This window comes from Astatotilapia calliptera, chromosome 4 (genome assembly GCF_964374335.1).
Source record: "Astatotilapia calliptera chromosome 4, fAstCal68.1, whole genome shotgun sequence".
Lineage (NCBI taxonomy): Eukaryota > Metazoa > Chordata > Actinopteri > Cichliformes > Cichlidae > Astatotilapia > Astatotilapia calliptera.
The window spans coordinates 4,566,155-4,574,091 of record NC_137425.1 but is presented as its reverse complement, the minus strand read 5'-3'; the positions used below and the strand labels follow the sequence as shown (position 1 = coordinate 4,574,091).

Genomic DNA, 7,937 nt, shown 5'->3' with positions numbered 1-7,937 from the left:
GTTGAGGTATTATTTCAGTTTTTTTAGATTAGAGATTAGCGATTAGAGGATCATCAGGGGGTCCTTTTGTCCCTCTGTGGGGGGATACTCCCACTAGGTTTAAATCTGGGACTCCTCACCATTTGACCTTAGAACTGAAGAAGCTTCTCGGATGAGAGGTGAAACGTCTTCAAGTAACTTAAAGAAGTCCAGACGCTTTTCTTTGCAAGCTCCTTTGACTACGATGACCTGGATGACTGAGAACCTTCACAGACATATTCAGTATTTTTGTTTTATGTCATTTTATATCTTGGCCTCTATATTGTTTTCAAGTTTTGCACGATTACTGACCACTTCAGTCACTTTATGGACCAAGACTATCAGTACAGCTAAATGACTTATGATTATGAAATTAATTAGCTATATAAAATTCTTTAAGCAGGCCACAGAGTTCTGTCAGTATGTTCCTGAAACACATCGTTTAAGACAGTTGATTTTGAGATTGCTAATTTAAGGTCATTTTAGGTCTTTAGGTGGAAGTAGGGGAAAAAAGGCCTTAAAACAATGCTAAACTGGGGGATTTTTTGTTTATTCTTTGTTTTTATTATTGTTCTTGTTAATACATCTTTGTCTGTCTCCCATTTTCACCTAGAGCCAGCTTAAAATCAACAAGACTTCTGGAAGGTTTGAATCTGCTTTAAGTGACAGGGCTAAACCCAGCACCAATTCGCTGCACATATACAGTACAGAAATAATGGGAATACAGTGTGCCCAGGAGGCACATGACAACAGGAATGTATCAAATGTGTAAATGTGAAAATCCAACAGACAAAAAAAAAATTTCAAAGAAAAAAAAAGTTTAGCATAGGCTGTCTTCTGTTGTCCCCCCTTAAAAATATAGAAGAAACTGCAGAAAGGCTACTTTTAATTACACATATGTATCTTTTGGCTTTTGAAAAGCCACACACACAATATTCAAGGAAGAATGTATTTGTAGGTACAGACTCTACATCCGTTACTCAAAAAATAAATAGTTAATTATAAAAAGTTGTCATCAAATATACAAATAAAGACAAAATTCTTGGGAATTTCCCCATTGCATTATTTGCAATAATGATATTTTAAAAACTTTGATATAGGATTGCCCAAGAACGTGTCTTTGAAAAAATACAAAGACAGCCTCTGAAATTGCAAAGCCCTGATTTTATATATTGTAAAAAAAATTCACGCCCTTCAAAGTACTTACTGTGCTATCTAATCTGCTGACCCATGGGTGCTTCTTTACCCAGACATTCAATCTAATCAGATTTAATTACTGAGGATGGAAACAAACGTTCAAAGTCTGACCACCCTTAAGGCAGCCTCTGTTTTTTTAAATCTTATTTTACCCCAGAGTGCAATTTCCCGAAGGCCGTCCTGGACCCAAAGCTCCAGGGACGCTCTAACAAGCTCCCGATTAGGGCTGGATTTGCAGCTTGCTGAGTTACTGTCAGATTGGCATAAAGAGTGCACATGGGACCAGTGCAAGTGTGGTTCTGAAGGCCTAAATTTGTGAGCCCTCCTCGCCTGCCAAGGATAATTGCTTAATGAAAGTGAACAGCGACCCAAATCCTGGCAGAGAGGGCAAATGAGAGCTCGAGGTCTGTTTGCAGGGAAAAGTGCTGCAGAGATCCTTGAGAGTTTACCGCCCTGCAGAATGAACACCGGTTTCACTAAGTAGCTGACAATGGTGCAACGTAACTGCATATGGTTCCTCCACCTTTTTTCAACTGGAAGGTCTCGGCACCTGTTAGTTTAGGCAAACACAAACAAGCACCTTTTTAAAGGTTCAGATTGAAGAACATTTAATGTTGCATTTAACAGTTACAATGCAAAATGATGCAGTACTGCCATGCTTTATTTCTGTACAATCACGTTTAATAGAGCTGGAGTCAGGATTTTATAACTATAGTCAAACCAGGCCACAAAAATGTACTTTTAACAGATTTTTCCCTCTAATATAATTAATTATTCTAAGTAACGTGATTAGTTATGTAATTAGTTGTTTTCTTCTTTTATATATCAGCTATATTTTTAAGAGTTACTGTACATGGCTAGGAGTTCATTTTTTTTGTATTCATCTCTAAGTATATGTGTGTGTATATACCTTTAAGTCCTAGGGTATTTAAAAATAACAGAGTAATACATTGTTGGTATTTCAAGTGCATTTTTTCCTGGTAATTAATTCTCAAAGACTTTTGTATTTTCTCTATTTTCACAAGAGTGGATGTCCCAGCAGATTCGCTCCAAAATATGACTCCCAGAAAGTGCAATTAACCCAAAAGGTACCTCGTGTCTGTGAAGGTTCTCAGTCATCCAGGTCATTGTAGTCTGAGGAGCTTTGAAATAAAAGTGTCTGGAATTCTTTATGTTTCCTTGAAGACGTTTCACCTCTCATCCGAGAAGCTTCTTCAGTTCTACGAGCAACTGGGGGAAAGTCCCAGATTTTAAGCCCTGTGGGAGTTTTCCCTGGAGGGTCATGGACCCCCTGTTGATCCACTACCCAATCACACGAGCCAAGGCGTGAAAATGGGTGTAGGTCACAATCAGCCAAGGTTTCGGGTGAACCCATTGTGAAACCTAGCCCCACCCTATCATGTGATTTGCTGAGATCAAATGACCGAAGATGTGAGTGGGTGTTAAGGCACCTGGGAATGAATCTCATCTATAATCCAGTCTGGGAAGGGATCTCAAAATTGGATTATAGATGCCATTTATAACAGAGCAAATCAGCGCAAACACCTCATACTATGAAGCACGGTGGTGGTGCAGTCATTGAGTTGACCACGAATTCCTCTGTATACCAAAGTATTCTAGAGTAAAATGTGAGGCCATCTGTCCAACAGCTGAGCTTCGCTGAGGTCATCAACAGGACAACGATCGCAAGCACAACAGCATATTTGCAACAGAAGGACTGAAAAGGGAAAGAATCTGTTCTTCATTGGCTCAGTCAAGACATCAACTAGATTTAAATGCTGTGATAGGACCTTAAGAGAGGTGTGCATGCGTGAATACACACAAACCTCAATGAACAGAAGCAACATTAAAAAGAAAAGCAGGTCAAAATCGCTCCCCAACGATGTGAGACACTGATGAAGTCATACAGAAAACAATTATTTGAAGTTTATCGAGCTGATAAAGGCGGTTGTACAAACTGCTGAATCATGGGGTGCATTTAGTTTTTCACAGGACTGCAAAGTCCAGTAAATTTTTTCTTCTTTTTTCCACTGACTGTACTTTGTAGTCATTATACAGATTATTTTCTCACACATGTTCAACATGGAGCTTCTTGGTGGATCAGAAATGCTGAACTTTTTAAAAAACAAAACATTTATTTATTGGTTTTAACCGGTTTTACATGGTGCACCGTGAACATTTAAAATAAATAAATTAATTAATTAATTAAAAAAAACAAAAAAGACAAAAAAAAACCACAAACAAAAACAAAAACAAAGCAAACCATAACAGAAGGGAAGGACAGATATACAAATCAAGTTAGAGTTTCAGGCTGTTAAGTCCACAGTGTGCACGTTGCAGTTCTCCAGAAAGTTGTAGAATTTTGACCATATCGCCCAAAACTTGTCCAGTTTATTTCTTAATGTATAAGTTATTTTCTCCATAGATAGTATAGATGTCAGTCCATTAAGCCATTGAGATAGTCCACATATTTTTGGATTTCTCCAACACATAGCAATACAGCGCTTGGCTTCCAAAAGTCCAATCGTTAACAGAGCTCTATTGTTTGCAGCAGTTATAAAATTATTCACGTATATATTTAAAATACATATTTTAGGATTAAGTGGAATCACATCACCAATAATTTGACTCAACAGATTTATTACCTTTTCCCAAAAGATTTTCACATGTGGACACTCCCATATACAGTGAAATAAAGTGCCCCTGTCCACTCGACACTTAATACAGGTGTCTGGGATGTTTGAATTAAAATAATGCATTTTTGACGAATAAGATATTGTCTTGTTAACCATTTATATTGAAGTAGTCGAGATTGCACATTAATTGTCTGACTCTTGGCCAAGGAGCATGATTTATACCACTCATCATCAGATGCTTTATAACTGTGTTCTCTAGAGAGGAGTAGGTGGGGATTTCTAAGCTGTGTGGTTAAGATAAAATTTCTTAATTGAAGAAATTTTAAAAAATGTTTGACAGGAATAGAAAAAGTACTTCTAAGTTGTTCAAAAGACATAAGAGTATTATTCCAAATTGAAAAACCAAAATTGAAAACCTGCATTCGCCCTACAAGGAAGAAAGTTATTTCCAAATATCTGAGTAAACCTAGACAGTTGTATCATTTCTCCCAAGTAGTTATGTATTTCAAACCAGATCATTATAGTGTTTTTTAAAAGAGGGTTCTTAGTTTGTTTAATTAGTAAGGAAGGGGGAATTTTGATTTCTGTAGACTCCATAGAAACCCACACTGGAATTTGCTCATTAACAAAATAAAGCATTGCCGCTCTGATTTGAGCAGCCCAGAAGTACCACTTTAAATTTGGAAGTTGTAAACCCCCTCTTTCATAATGAAGGTATAATAATGAGATTCTGAGTCTTGGTCTTCTGTTATTCCAAATAAAGTTTCGGAATAGTTTTTGCAAATTTAAAAAGAAAGAGTTTGGTGGAGAGAGAGGTATTGATTGAAAAGGGTAAAGATATTTTGGCAAAATTGACATTTTTAGTATATTGATACGATCAATTAAAGATTTAGGTAGTTTCGTCCATCTGTTTAGAAGTGTAGTAACTGACGTCGTTAAGGAATTATAATTGGATGCCAGAATATTTTCAATTGAGTGAGTTAATTTCACACCCAGATAAGTAAACCCACACTCTAAAAAATATTTTGTTGGCTTAACTTAAAAAAATTGAGGTAACAATTTCCACTTAGCTTTTTAAGTTACAAATTTTGCATATTATTAAGTAAATCCAGCAAGAAATTTTTAGGTTTGGCTAACTCAACTTGTTTAACAAACCAACATGATTTACCTTGACCTCCACAAGCATAATTAAGTTTATGCAACCTAATATTAATTTAAAATTTCTGGTAAAATTAAGTTGAGAAATTACATTAGTTGAGTTACACCAACGAACTTTTTTACATGTATCCTACTCACAATTATCCATGCCAATTAGTTTAGGTTTCTATAGTAGCTTTTCTAAAAATCACACAAAGCCATTTCACTTATTCCAATTGATTATTTTATTACAAAACATTTTCAAAGTAATACACTTCTGTGTCAATACAACATAAATGAGACATTACAGCAGCCCTTTAATTATAAATGACTAAAAAAAAAAAAAGTACTTCATGTACATTAACATTAACTTCAATTGGTATCAACTTGTTCAACTTGTCGCAGAATCAAGGAAATGACAAAAGATTTTAATGTTCAACAACAGAACAATCCAAAGCTAAGATTATATGTATTACAAACTTTTCTCAAAACTACACTCATCTAGGACTGCATACAAAAACGTAACAGGCACATCGGAATACTACAGTCCAATTCACATTCGTTTCATGACAGAAGTTTGCACTTAACAGACATTACCCGTGGACTGGTTTAAGCCCATCAAGTTCCAGAAATACCTCTAGAGTGTTCTTTACTTGTTTTGGGTAGCTCAGATTGAGAGTGTATATAAGCCCCATCATTAAGGCACACACTCTGGGCACATCAAGGTCTTCCAGGACTGCTGTTCCTTCAATCACAATTTTAGCGACAGCTGGGAGAGACACTGCTGCTCGTCTGGTGTCTACAATCTTTACCACTTCTTCTGGGAACTGTTGTTCACCATCCTGGCAAGTAGGTAGTTTAAATGGAAACATGTCAGCATTTTATGTGCCATTTAAAAATAAAACACAAAAGAATGCGAGATTCACCTACCAGCTGTTCTCTGAAGAGATCCTCTTCCTTCTCTTTCAGATACACCTTCAGGCAACGGATTGCGACCTCTCTCTTCATTTCCACCGAACTCTGGAGAATAAAAAAAGCAAAACAAAACTTAAACTTACAGTTTATTAGGTGAAAAGTCAAAACTATTACATTTATGTGACTTGCATTGTGCCAAATATTGATTTTAAATATGTTTTTAAAAGAAATAAAGATTTAATCTTTGTAACTTCAATTTAAACTGTTACACACTGGCCTGCTTTAAATGCCCACTTTGCTAGCAATAGGATAAAGTGACTAAAAGTAAATGTAACCTAAATTTCATCAACAGCACAATTGTGCTTTTGATGAATAGGACCTGAATCAGAGAATGACATGAACTATAACTGTAACTGTAACAACTAATTCATCAATACACCTGCGAGGTACATTAAATATACTTTCCAGTTTTAGTAGTAGGTGGGCTAAATGTTTCTCAATTAAATTAGGCAATTCCCCAATTTCTTCATCCTCTTCATTTGCTACATCTTCACACAATGGATTTTCATTATGTTCCTCAAGAGGATCATCTCCTGCATTCAAACGACTGACACACCTCTGTATCAGCTCAGGCTTGAAGTCATCCAATGAGTGAGGAGTGTGTTTTCGGTTCCTATGAGAAGCACATGTTCAAATGAGCAGTAACAATCCCAGTACAGGCAAGGTATAAACAGTCCACCATGGCTATGTTTAAGCCTGTAATGCTTTAAGAGCTCATTCCTTCTTGATGTTTCAAACTTGCAAATTTTGCAAGTCCAATGCATTTTGAAATTTACTGCGACCTTTTGTAATGCAAAGAATTATTGAAGCTTTTGAGTTAACAAGCTATTTTAAGTATAAAACCTTCTCTAAAACACTACAATGCAACACTGAAAAAGATTAATCATAAAGACTGAACAAAATTGAATTTTAAAATTGACATCTACAGACTGCAGTTTAAACTTGTAATAAGGTGTCAAATCCAAATGTGCAAGAGAAATTTCTTTTAAACTATTTAAATACCACTGTGGACATGCCACAATCCCACACTTTACATTATGCTTACAATTACAGAAAGCAAATGCAAGTCGTATGCACGCACACACACACACACACACACACACACACACACACACACAATATTGTTTTTTTTTTTTTGCTAGGTCAACCAACTTTAATCTCAGGCAGAATTCCCAGTCGAGCTTAGAACATCAACACAATTGATAGAAATACTTTTAGTCAGGGATAAATTCACCACATTTGACTCTGTCAGTAATTAGTTACCTCACCCGAGACCATCTTGTGGAAACACGAATTTACTCTGACACCATGATAAAAATGCAGGCAGCTACTGACCGGTTAATTTGAACATATACGGGTTCAAATTGAACATGCTCTGCTGTCGGCATAGTCTATCAGCTAACCAAATGTACCCTGACAAGTGACATGTTTTAATTGTATCTGTACTCTTTTATTTGTGAGGAACGTTTGCTAGCTAAAAGAAACGGCTAGCTAAACTTAAAAAAACAACAACAACTCTACTCTGCTAAATTACGATTAAAACCATCAAATTTCAGTTTTTTTTAATATGACATTTTAGAGTGTACAAATATAACTTGTAATTCATCTATTTAGAATTCAGTACTTACTTAACTCACCGAACACAGTCGAGGGCAAACACCTCTTCTCCCACGAAGCCACAAGAATCCAGAAACTGTTGCGCACGATACGAACATATGCTACGGGGTTGCCCTCGTCTGTCTGAATGGTCTCAATTCAAACAGGAAGGATGTTGAAACTCATTTTTACATGTTACACAAACTTAATATTTTCTGTTGTTGATTGATGACAAAAGTATTTTATTCAATATACTCAAACATTTAAGTTAAGGAGCTGTTTTTTAATTTTTGTGTTGCACTGACTTCTAACATTGATTATTCAACTCACTGAAACGTGTACATGTAGGCAACTTACTTTTTTTAGCAGAAAAATGCT

At 36.0% G+C, this 7,937-nt stretch overlaps 1 long non-coding RNA gene across 3 annotated transcripts; it reads right to left on the bottom strand.

Annotated features, from left to right (window-relative positions):
* Positions 1–5,209: 5,209 nt before the first annotated feature.
* On the bottom strand, positions 5,210–7,937 carry LOC145428229 (uncharacterized). 3 transcript variants are annotated; one of them, XR_013908460.1, is made up of 4 exons: positions 7,601–7,937; positions 6,520–6,576; positions 5,919–6,008; positions 5,210–5,830 (listed from the first exon to the last, which is right to left on the bottom strand). It is a non-coding gene; the product is annotated as an uncharacterized LOC145428229 (long non-coding RNA). The 3 variants fall into 3 exon arrangements; XR_013908458.1 differs by having other exon boundaries at positions 7,592–7,658; XR_013908459.1 differs by having other exon boundaries at positions 5,919–6,576.